The following is a 13,126-nucleotide window of genomic DNA, read 5'->3' as shown; positions in this document are numbered from 1 at the left end:
ATCAATGGAGCAATTTTTTAAAAACCTCTTTCTAAAGCAGCAGTTGGAGTATGATTACAGTTGTCCATAGTAGTTATATCATACAGCAAATTAGGAAATATATGTCAGGACCCATTATTCTAATGGGGGTCTTGTAAGATTTTTAAACAATGTAAGTAGACGCCAGACTTGCGAACCAATGACCCTCTTTGAAACAATACCCCCAGTAGAGAGGAGAGAACAAAAATACTGTTGACTTGTGCATGGCTGTCAAGTTAATGCTTCACAGGAACCCACAACACTAATCGCCCTTCTTGGATGCAAGTTCTTCCTTTCTTTAGCTCCCTCATAAGGGATACCTTAAGCACTTATTACACCAACGCATCTGAAAATTGGTAAATTTGCTTTCAATGTCAGCTACCACCATTTCAGTCCTGGCCAGATACAAAGGAGACAGCACTGTATTGCTGATGTCACTTTGTTTCCTGCAATATTTGTAAAGAAACATTTTGTTTTCAAAACCCATTAAAATAGAGTAAGATCTTATATATTTATGCTCCATCAAATGCCCAGTATGTACAAGGATGAGCACTATAAAACTGTATAAGGCAGAGGATGGAAATTCTCTGTCCTAAATGGCCAGTTAAGTAGCACATCTGGAGAAATGCAACTGCCAAATTTTTAGCAATCAGCAGCAGCAGTGTTAACAAGGGAACCATTGTGGTATGTGTAGTGGCAATATTTATCTTATGCAACTGAGAGTTTGTCCTAATAACAAATTAAATTATGTACCGAATTAAAGGCAAGATCATGCTTTACAGTCTTTCAGTGGGCTTTACTTATTATGGAACAGGGACTTGTCATACCTAATCTGAAGGGGTGATTTTATGCAGATATACAGCTGCAGTCAAGTCAAATGGCAGGGGAACGCAGAGTGTGCAAGGGCAGGGAGTAAAGCTCCCTTAGTACTCTGTGCCTGCAAGCTGAGGATTATTTGAACAGTGATCAAATGTTCTCAGGAAATGTGTTTTAATTAAATTCTGCTCAGCTAAGAAGTGAGACAAGGACACAATTATCAACAAAATCCCTCCTTGATGTGAGACTGAATGCTAGTATCCTAAGTCCCTCACAGTGTCCATCAGTACTTCACTTTGGCAGGATGGCAGTAATATTACAGGTTGACAGCACGGAGGCTGGCAAGGACAGTGCTCTTCAGCCTTTGCTTACTGACGTTGCCAATGTGGTCATGGAATATAATTTTCCAACCTGTGGAGTAGTATGCACAACTCATCTCCAGGTTTTGTGGATCCCATAAATGAGATGAGGTGCCCAGGATGGCCATGCAGAACACTTCTAATGCCCCAGCAGCTCTAAGCTCTGATATAGCTTATGCAGCTCTGGTGAAGAGGTTTTCTTTTTGACTTGGCTTCACAAGTACATATTATTTTTTCTTTACAAGGTCCAGCAAAATGGGAAGAGAGTATTACTGTATTTCTTCAACAGTGATCTAGATGATGGGCAGAGTGTACCCTCAGCAAGTTTGCTGATATAAAACTGGGAGGAGTGCTGAGGAACCTCAGCAGGCTGGAGAAATGGGTTGACAGGAACCTCATGAAGTTCCACAAGGGAAAGTGCAAAGTCCTGCACCTGGGGAGGAACAACCCCAGGCACCAGTACATCCTGGGGGCCAACCAGCTGGAAAGCAGCTTTGCAGAAAAGGACCTGGGAGTCCTGGTGGACACCAAGTTGAACATGAGCCAACAACGTGCCCTTGCAGCAAAAAAAAGGTTAATGGTAACCTGGGCTGCATTAGGAAGAGTGTTGCCAGCAGGTTGAGGGAGGTGATTCTTCCTTTCTACTCAGCACTGGCGAGGCTACACCTGGAGTACTGTTCTGGGCTCCTCAGTACAAGAGAAACATGGACATGCTGGAGAGAGTCCGGTGAAGGCAGTGGGCACAAACTGAAACACAGGGGGTTCCCTCTGAACATCAGGAAACACTTTTTACCTGTGAGGGTGACTGAGCACTGGCACAGGTTGCCCAGGGAAGTTGTGGAGTCTCCATCCTTGGAAATACTCAAAAGCTGTCTAAACATGGTCCTGGGCAACTGGCTGTAGATGACCTTGTTTGAGCAGGAGGGTTGGACAATGATCTCCAGAGGTCCAGACCTCAACCATTCTGTGGTTCTGTGATTCTGAGTAAAAGTCTCACACAAAAGACATCAATACTAAACTGGAGAAGAAAGGAAATACAAGAGCATGGCAAGCTAAGAGATGACAAGGGTGAGTGAGTCTCAATACAAGTTTGTATGACAGGTCTCCACAGAGTAAGGGTTTCGGAGACAACCATCAGTCAAGGAATTATTTATCGGAACTGCGCTGTGACATGATATTAGCAGAAGTAAAGAGGCAACATAGAAAAAAACCTCATTTTCAACAGATCTCCTGTGACTCACACTCACAGACTGGCAGTATTTTCTGTGAAGTCAAAAACATCTTTTCTTTGCAGAAACAATTCCATGGAAACTCCACTCACTGAGTCTTCTAGATTTGATGTTTCCCCACAGGGAGGAAGGCTGTACTGGAAACAAGAGATTCTGGGTATTATTCCAAGATAAAGCTGATTCTCATGAAGGGAAAGGTTGTTGCTGTCTACAGCAAAGAGAAATTATTGAAAAAAGAGTTCTCAATTACATATGCAAGAAGCTGTCTCTGCATTTTCTCAGAAACCTTCATTTACATAGTGCTTTTGCCTTGCTTTCCCACCCCCGAGCTCCCACCTTTTTCTAATCTAATATGTTATTCCCTATCTTAGAATTGATGCAGAAGAATCATATAAATCACCTACGGGGTTTTTTGATCAGCCCCTTCAGAATGAAATCTCTCTGTAAATGTCATGCAAGTACTTCACAAGCGAGACTCATCTTTTCATATCTTCAAAACTATACCAAGAGATACAGATTCAGTACTTGGGCTTTAGTATGCCTTGCCTGTGCGATATGCCTTAACTAGAAACTCCAGCCTTATATCTCCTCTTTAACCATCATAATCTTTTGCTACACTTTCCACCCCAGTTGCAATCAATGCCTACGTTAGTCATCCACAGCTACTCTGATTAGGGAGGACATACACAGGTCCTCAGAAAATGAGAGCACTGGGAGACTGTGGCACATACACTGTGGTGTAGAGTGCACATGGTAAGCACAAGGGAAGTTCTTCCAGAAGAAAAAAAAAGAAAAAAATGTTTTAAAACAGTCAGTGGTTGGTTTATACTTTGCATAACCTAGGTGAGGTTTTCTTCTCTTCCTGATTATCATTTTTTATATGCAATCTGAGTTTCTTGTTTGAGAATATAGGAATTAGATATCATCATTTGATATAGACTTTGGTCAATAGTCATGGAACTAGAAATCTCTTAATACTTGCAGTGCTATTTGGTGCTAAATGCCACATCGCAAACGCTAGCCATTGTGCTGGAATAGCAAATATAAAACAACTAGAAATTTATTATATTTAATTATTTGTAACAACTACTTTCTGTAATTGCTTTAATAATAGTGGGGTTTGATTTGCCACAGAAATATGATCTCTTTATATGAACAGACTAATGATATACAAGGTGTTTTGTGGCCATCAGTACCTTCTGGGACCAGAATAGCTGGCTGCCCACATGGATCTGGTTGCGTGACTGAGGCCTAATTCAAATGAGAACCGAAGCACCAGAGAAATACTATAGAAGAATTAGACTATGATTTAGGGTTTATATGTGCCAGTGGAAGCTACATGTGGAATAATGTAAGGTGCAAATTTGAAATGTGGTAGTTATTTTGCAATAATTTGCTGTGTAGACTTCTCAAGAGCACAAAGGTTTAGCATGTCCCATTGTAAAAGTGCTGGTGACTGAGGGATCATAGGGAACATGTATCTTCTCTTAAGTTCACAATTCAAGGTTAGGCACCTACATTAGGCACCTAAACAACACAAGGAGGAGCTACTTCCATCAGAATCTACAGATTAGCAGAAAGGTGCCTGTCTCAGCCCATTTGTGTCATCCCTACCCTTTCCCTGCTGAATGCTCTAGCTGCTGGGCTACAAAGTCAGCCTTCCCCCTCCTTATCTTCTTATGACCCAATGATTCTTGAATTTGTAGCCTCACCATATCACAGCACTGTTGGGGTGAGTGAAGAGGACTTGTTCTCCTTCCCTTTTCAGTATTTTCAGGCCTTGTCATGGGAAATGCAAAATATGGATCATGAATAATATTTTTTTTGGCTGAGGAGGGTATTTAACTCATGTTCTCCCAAATACACTGCCTGGCTGTAGCTGCTGGGATATTGTATTGAAATGACCATCCACTTGAACGTTCTTGTATGGCAGGAGGCACAGCTGCAGGGCTTTGCTTTCATCTCGGTGCTGTTGGCTGCACAGTCTGAGGGTCACTAGGCACATGCCAGCTAGGTCTGTGCCTTGGGAGACTGTGGCAAGGAATGACTAGTCTGTGAATCCAAAGTGGGCTTTGATTTTGGTTGCTCAGCTTAGTCAAACTGACAGTGCCTCAGGGCACAGGCAGTGATAGAGTATTTAGGGAGCTTTTGGTGAAAATTTGGGAACCTATGCACTCTAACGTAGCTTGGTCTCTTGAGCTTGACTAACTACATTTCAATTATCTGCACAATAGGCATGTACTGGGGAGATTTTGTCCTAACAAACAGCTTACACACCTCTTATTTGTTATGGCTGTCTAATTCCTTGCAGACTGAACAGAGAAGATTCTTGTCGGAAAATTTTTACTCTGGAGTAATTCAGTAATTGTAAGTGCGTTTTTCAAAATAACGTAACAAAATAACATTTACATTCAAGATAACATGTTTAGGGTAGCATACATTTTTTCCTGAGCAAAAAATTGATACTTTCCACCAAGAGGGAAAAGGAAAGGAGAAGCAGCAGTAGATAAAATTTCACTAAAATTTAGTCTGCTAGTATAGAAGCCCTCCACAAATCTAGAAGTGTTGGGATTCTTGAATACTTGGGATTATTTGGTACTGAAGTCACCTGCGTGCATCCATGCCCTCTTAGAACTGTCTAATTTCCTTTATGTGAATGATAGCATAACTCTGTGGCAGAAGATAATTGCTCCTCTGCACTGGGGAGAGGTTTGATGGTTAGCTGATGTTAATGTGTCAGGAATACAGTGTGTTCCTCTTGCTCCTGCCATAGTAACTTCCTGCTTAAAATAGATAAATGAACCAAGAAACATGCCTTTAATTTATCAAACTGTGATAAAATATGCTAGATCTCTTCCTCCTTGAATGGTTTACTTAATAAAAAGAAATAAAGACTATATTTGCAGGTGGTGAAAAATACCCCACCTATTTGATCCCTGGTAACAATATGAAGAAAGACAGTAACATGCTCTTCTGATCCTCTTCTACTTTCCTATGTGTAGAAATAAAAGAAGAAGAAAAAGGATGACACAAATCTTCACGGAAGTTGATTATTCTGTGTATTAGCCATAGATAAAAAGAAAAAAAGAATTAAGTACTAAGCCATTAAAGAGTTTAGTGAATTTAAAGCAATATTGATATGAAAACTGGAATCCCACTATGAACTTTTGGCTCAGAGGGAGTAGGTTAGGCAACAGTTTCTATTGGTTTCTCAATACAAGCAGTGCAATGAATTAATTCTTAGTTTCAGAAAATATGAAGTAAAAAGCAGTGCTCCTAACAGCAGCAAGACCAGTTTTATGACCCCAAGACTCACAGAGAGACAAGAACCTACTGGCTGACTGAGACAGATGTGAGACCACAATTGCCCAGAGATGCAGGAATTAAGCGTGTGCCTCTGTAGCAGTTAATGCTGCTTCCATCCTCATTTCAACCAGTTTCCACTGTAGGATAGAATGGAAAAGCTGTGAAGGTAAATGCTATTAGTGGACAGTGAGTTCCCCATCTGAGGTGAGTTTCACTCACTGCTCAATAGCTTTTAGCTATGCACTCTTAAGAATAACCACTCAGCATTGAAAGTGACTTTGAAAGTTCTTGATACTGAAAGAGTCAGAAAACTGGTTAGGCCTTTTTATAGATCTGCAAAGGAAAAAAACATGTTCGCACAACACGTTTGTGGAAAAATTACTCGGAAGAAATATCTACTGTGTAATTTACATAATGCTGTTATCACGTCAAGGCTGGGTAAAACCTCACTCAGTGGAAGAGTTGGTAAAGAGTGTTTCTGAGGATGTGATAGTCTCAAAAAAAGACTAATCACGTAATAGTATTATTTAAATTTAACATGGAATATTATCAGAGGAAGAGTCATATATATCCACTGACATTGCTGTGGCAGTTCTGAAAGTATCTGTTATAAAGTCTGTGGACAAAATCGAAACATAATGGTAACACTGAAATTATACTTAGTCCGAATAAAGGAATACCATTAGTGCAGGAAGGTTTGTGGAATGTTAGGAGGGCGTTGGTTTTTAACATTTTTTGAAGGATTTTCTTTTATTTTGAAGGGGAAAGGGAAAGAGAATTAAAGTTTTTGCTATTGCAGTCAAAGTCCTTGCTAAAGAGCCATTTTATGAACTAGAATTGGCTTTCTAAAGTAAAAAATAAAATATGATAAGAAATTTGTAGATAAGCACACATACGGCTATAGCTCCGTGTAAGAAATCCATATGGCTCAATATAATACTATATAACAAATGCCTGCCCATCACCCCTTCTTATCTTTACCATTATGCAAACATAATATGTATTGAAATTCCCATAGACGTGTGATACCAAATCCTGCTAAAAGATGCTAAAAAGAAATCCCACTTTCCTACCGTATTATGCTCTTCTGGAGATACGTAGGAACTTCATTTTATAAAAATTGAAGCTCTGTAAAAATGAGAACCTGGGGAGCAAAAAACCAGAATTACTTCTGTGTCCTTTTGGATGTAATTTATCTGCTGGCAGCTGCTGGGACTGAGTGGGCAGTGATGTAATCCAGTAGTCTTTTATCCTTGTATTTGTCGTGCTTTGGTTTATTTCTGTCTAGTCCTTGCTTTTCAGGATCTTTATGTTATTCTTCACAGTTGAAATAAATGCCTTTTTGCTATTCAAGGGTAAATGCCAACTTTTTTCATGGCTATTTGTGAAAGTTTTGCATCCAAGGTTCCACTAGTGTTGTTTAGTAGTGACATTTTATGTACGCACAGCTGATCTGATCCAAAGCCCAGAGAACCTACTTGTGATTTATTTCTACACTTCAGCGGGCTTTGGATCAGAACTTACAACTGTAACCTTTATGAGACATATTATTCTTGTAGATAGGCTAGTACTGACAGAAATTATTTTCCTAGGTGACAGCAACATAATAATGCACATGTTTGGTAACAGGAAAAAGTGCCCCTGTGTTATACCACCACAGGACTTCTCATGGAACTAAACAGACTACTCATTAACATTTAATGGTCCAGGAGGGAGGGAGGAAAGAAGGAAGAAAGGGAGGAAAGGAGGGAAGAAGGAAAGAGAGGAGGGGGGAAGTGGAGTGGGAGAAGAAGGGAGGTCATACCACAATAGGAGAGAAAAGGAAACCATATTGATTTTCTCCGTGAAAGCCAATATTGTTAGATCTGTTGGTCTGTTCAGAAGCTGAGAAGGAGGAAATTACATGCTCTCTTTTAAAATTCATCGTTGCATTTTGTTTCTGCACTGAGTGCCTGGTTGTGCCACCCAAGATAATTTCTAAAATACAGCAGGGTCTATCTTGTAGTAATGAGGAGTGAAAAGCGAAGACTGTCACAGTGCAATTCATTAAACTTAGATGGTGATCTGTACTCTGGTAAAAATGAGGTTTCTTGCTGTTGAAGATGGGTTTCATTGTGCTCATCTCCTGGGACTGCATCAACTATCACTTATCAGACAGATGCTAAATGCTGCACTTGAAGTAGATTATTGCTTCCTCTTTCTTTGCTCCAGCTGAGGGGCCTTTAAAGTGCCTTTTTTTGGTGCAAGCTTTGAGTCTACACAATTTCTGTCATATGCAGCCATTACATTTCCAATAGAACGATATTTGCATGATATAGGGCAGAGGGAAATACCTCCATAAGTTTCATTTATGCCCGTGTCCACCAATGGAAAGACAATATACATCCACTTGTTCTCTGTGCAGTAGTTTTAAGTTTGGGAGTAAGCTTTACTTCCAGGAAGTACAGCTGCACTGTGACGGGGCTGTACCATGTTGGAAAGCTGTTCCTTTTATTTTGCAAATCAGGGTGGCTTTAGAGGGCAAAGCCTGTGATTCTCCCGTTTTATTCATCCTTCCTTGCTAGCAGTATGCCAAACAGCTCAAAACCAGGTGGAGAGTCCTCTTCTTGTGGAAGACCAAACAGGCCTTTGACATTGCTATGACACAAAATTGACAGCTAATTCTATGATATCCAGCATGAAAAAAGGTGCAACTGTAGGATATATGAAATGAAGTAATAGGCCATGTTCCTCAGTGCTGGCCAAAAGGCACTTTCTATTTCTTAGCCTAAAAGTGAGTCACCCCTGTGTATTCCAGTTCTGTTTTCAGCTCTGGTTGTTTGTAATCCTGGAATGATCTTTGTCACTCAACAGTGTTGTGTTCAGTTTCATGATCTTAAGTATTACTAAGGGTAAAGGAAATCATTGCTACAACCTGAATTCTTCAGAGCAACATTTAGAAGTATTCAGGGCTTCCAATTACAGCTTCAGATGCTGTCAAAAATGAAATAAAAGCAGGAGGAAGAATGTGTTTCTTTCTTTACTGGACATTTTCCCATTTGGCACTGTACCAAATTTCCTTCCTTAGTACTTACTTGAAAAATATAGTTTCAATCTTAACACTACATTAATTATAAAAAATTACTTGGCATGTTTTCATTATATATTGCTACATGATTCTCTCGTAGCACTCATATGTAAATTTAGGAGCAATGGGATGAGAATAATAGAAAAGAGGTATCTTAAAAGGTTGACTGAGTTTCTCCCATAACCCTTCTCCTAGTCTAAGCAGCTATCCCATTGAGTGCACTGCAAATGGAGCATCAGTGATAATCTGTATTTCTCTGGCATGGAAGTGTTTGATTATATATTTTCTAACTAGCCTGCAATGGCCAGATTTATCAGGGAATGAAAGAAGGAGAAGAGGAACAGCAAACAGTTGCTATATTGAAAGAAAGCTGTCCATTGGCATTTATCCTCCTACGCATTTTGCTCAGTAATTCACTTACTCTGACTATGAATGATTATCAGCCTGACTCCCAGGAAAAAAATCACCAGCCAGCCACTGTATTAATAATACTGATTACAGCTTTCTGTTGTATCTCAACAACTGTAGGTTATTCTATCTGATTTTTTTTTCTGTGGGGATAAAGTGAAAAAAAACATTTTTCTCACTCAGTTGCTTTTTGGTTATTTTATTGAGCAATGTCTCAGTGACCATAGATGTGAAGAAAGCATAAAGTATATGTGTATATGTTCAAATAAATAAACAAAAGGTGAAAGAAAGATCCGATAATCTGAAGATAACAAAATGTTTCATCAGAATTTTCCTGACTTATCTTCCAAGTCAGATTTTAATAAGGGGTAAGTGGTCCAACACATTTTAGATGAGGAACAGAGAAGATGAACATACCAGAGTTCAGCTGAAGACAGGTTAGTGCTGTGCTGTCTTTTAGAGTGTTCTCCTTAGGAAAAACCCATATTTGTCTGTGTTTATACAGTACATTTTATCTTTTTTGTGTGCACGTACACACAATATACAGAATACAATGTAGGTATGTCAATACTTAGATAAAAAAATGACAAATAAGGCACTAAACAAAATAATGTATTAGATGTTTTGGCTTACCTGAATGCATCTAGTTGCATTCTAGTTGCAAAGCAACTAAATTTTTTTGTTGATTCTGTTTGCTTTATTTGAAATATTACACCCTACAGTAAGAAAATATATTGCATTCATTTCTCTGTCACTGTATGTGAGCGAAAAAAATCTGTGGGATAAATATATTTGGCTCCTGCTCATTTAAAAGCAAGTTACTTTATTAGTGTTGAACTTTGAGGGTTTAAATGCTATTAAACTTTTTTGGAGTGGCCATCCAGTTACTCTGTAGGCTGACTCTCTTTAACATAACCAGTATAATTTATAATTTCATTTTTGAACACTTGACCTAGACATTGGCAAGCAATCCAGTCTTGGAAAACTCACAAGCAATTAAATCACTGAGACGGGCATAGTAATTGGCTAAGCCCAAACCTGGAAGACAAAACTCCTGCTCTGTAGCTGCGATTCTGTCCTGAGAAGTAATTTCACCCGTTAAAATCTGGGCTTTTTCAATCTGAAGAATTTTTATAAACTTTATGAGACCAATCATGAACAGGCTGTGGGGATAATTGGGCCTTTTACAGGGGAAAAACACAGACCCCCAAAATCCGTACAGTGAAGATCAAGATGAAGCCTAAATGTTGTCTTCTACTCAGTAATATGTAAAACTTAAACCTTCCATTTTTTTGATGACCAAAATGTTTCCCTAGAATGCCATGTGTTATGTCATGGCCTTTGTAATGAGCTATGGTAACATTCACAAGATTAGTGTTGACAGTACTTCTCTCTTTGGGCCAGTAGTGTGCTCATCCAGAATGTGAATTGAAATCATTCCTCTGCCTTGGAGAATTAGAGACTGCATTGTGCAACTTTTGGTAATAAGCTAAATGCTGTAGCTATTAATGGTACGAAGCATCCTGAGGTTTGTTGATCTCCGTCTCCTCTGTTCTTCCAGTTCAGATGCACTATCTAAATAGTGAAGCAGAAATAAAAAGGAAAAAAAAAAAAGAATAGCTCTACAGTTTGGTGTTCAGAGCAGTATTGATTGGACATCTAAATTTAAACTTTGTCCCAGTATAAGTACCCACATCTTTTCATGCCCTTACTTCTTATTTTTCATATCTTAGATAAAATGTGTTTGCTCTAAAAAAAAACCCTTGAAGTCACTTAACACTTCAAAGTAATAAGTCAATAACATTTTTGATAAGGCAAATCCATTATTAACAGTCCACACAGAGGGGATATCCTTCATCTCCTGTATGTGTCCAATCTATATTTATAAAAGTAATTGTATCATTGTGAAAGCAAAAGCTGATGAAAAATGTGGAGGAAGAAATTAAGTACAGGTAAAGAATCCATCTCTCTTTTCTGCTGTCTTTCATCTATGAAATAAATGCTAGCGTTCACATCATTTTAAATCATGAAATAATAAATGAGGTAGGAGCAATGGAAAACCTGAATCAGACCTATGATTATTTCTGTACTACCCATTATTGCCAGTTTAAGAAGCAGTGTTTATACTATGTAACTGGTTAGAGTCTAAAATTTACATGGTCTTGTATTGTATCCCTATTTAAAGCATTTCTTTTTCTGTAACAGTCATTAAAGCTAGAGCTCCTTATGGTTCCTCAGGGGGCACGTGCTAGGACTATGCCCGTTCACAAGAAACATGATCCTAATAAGAGCGAAGAATGCAAACTCTGTGATGTCAAAACAACAGTTACCAAAGTGAAGTGCTGGGAAGCAGAATTTTCCAAGTAAAACATCTCTGCTCACTAATGCAGTATTCTGACATTATTATTAATCCCATAAAGCCCAAAGTGTTATTTTTAAGATTGTATTTCTTCAGAAGCTACATCCATATTCAGTACAAAGAAGAAATGCAGGGTGTTTGTTTCACATATTCAGAATCCCATTCATTGGATTTGAGGCTTACATTTTAAGTTCTTTATGTGTATTTTCCAGTGATTTGAAAAGATATCTTCCATTTTTCATAAATGGTATGTTACATTCAGGCAGTACTGATACATGGTAGTAAACAGCAGTGCTGATAATGAAGGTTTACAGCCCAGCAGACACACATGTAGTGGTGTGTGAGCATGCTGAGAAACTCCTCTCCTGGCAAGTTGCTGGGAGGACCACAGCCCACTCAGTTTCACAGCTTGTCTTCAGCCCTGCTCACTCTTTCCGCTTGCATAGGATACCGACACACAGAGAGTTGTTTGCCAGATGCCTTTCTTTCAAGTGTTTTTACAAAAGACAGACGTGCAGTAACACCTTGTGGGCCAGATCTTCTAAAGACAGCATTGGATAGAAGTGGCGGACAAAATGAGAACTGGGTGGTTGTTGCAGGGATGGGATCATTGGGGCTAAGGATGAGAGCAGAGTTAGGAATGAACGTTTCCTAGAAAGAAAGGTAGAAAATTTTCTTTGGACATTCTGCCCTGGGCAAGAGTGGTAAAGGTTATGGTATAGGCAGTCTTCCATTATCTTGTAATCTGCTGTGTTCAGGCTCATTTGCATTCATTGTGAATTGTGAGTTATTTCTTCAGAGCTGACAGCTTTGACAAACATCTCTTCAGAGAGAGCACTCTTCAAGATATATCGTGCACATTTTTATTCTTCTCAGATTTCCAAAGCACAGTTTGGAGGAATTCATTTTCAAAGCTCAGCTTCAACAATATTTTTCAAAATGGCTGGCACTGCTTTGATTTATGATTTCCATCATAACACCTACAGTAAACCAATCTGCTCTTGTTTAAAAACATTTGGTTCTTTCACTTTTACTTTGGCTTTCTGCAAGTCATGTAAACTGCAGCAGTTTCACCACCTGCTGCCTACACTGGCTGCATTTACGTTAATGCTTTAGTTCAGATAGGGAGTGGACGTCTGAAGCAAACCTCCTGGCTGTTCCCTATTTGCCAAGCTTTGGTTCACAAGGTAGAGTTGTCTCACAGTGTGTGACATGGATTCATCTCAACTGATAATAAACGGGAGATGTGCTGCAGGAACGTACCTAATGCACTTCAGCAGCATTCAGCCCATGGGACCAGACAGAGCTAGGCTGAGGTAAAAACCTTCTGAAAGACATACGGTATGGACATCTGCTCCTCAGTCCCAACTGTTTCACTCTCTAAATCCACTCATACTGGTCTGCACTACTTGCTAATATAGACACAACTATTACCTGCCCCAACATTTGCAGGATTTATGCATAAACATGTATTTTGCAGCTCAAATATAATTTGGATCATCATGACTGAACTCCAGTTCCTTCTGGAATTCCCCATGTTCTTGCCCCAAACCAGAGCCTGCCA

At 39.2% G+C, this 13,126-nt stretch overlaps 1 protein-coding gene across 7 annotated transcripts in view; it reads left to right on the top strand.

Annotated features, from left to right (window-relative positions):
• Window positions 1–13,126, top strand: part of PTPRZ1 (protein tyrosine phosphatase receptor type Z1) — a 145,556-nt gene that overhangs the window by 60,142 nt on the left and 72,288 nt on the right. The window lies entirely within an intron of this gene.

Source organism: Nipponia nippon, unplaced genomic scaffold (genome assembly GCF_047370975.1).
Source record: "Nipponia nippon isolate SJK-2023a ecotype South Korea unplaced genomic scaffold, ASM4737097v1 scaffold_3, whole genome shotgun sequence".
NCBI lineage: Eukaryota > Metazoa > Chordata > Aves > Pelecaniformes > Threskiornithidae > Nipponia > Nipponia nippon.
The sequence above is the reverse complement of the archived record's forward strand: the minus strand, read 5'-3'. Positions and strand labels throughout refer to the sequence as shown.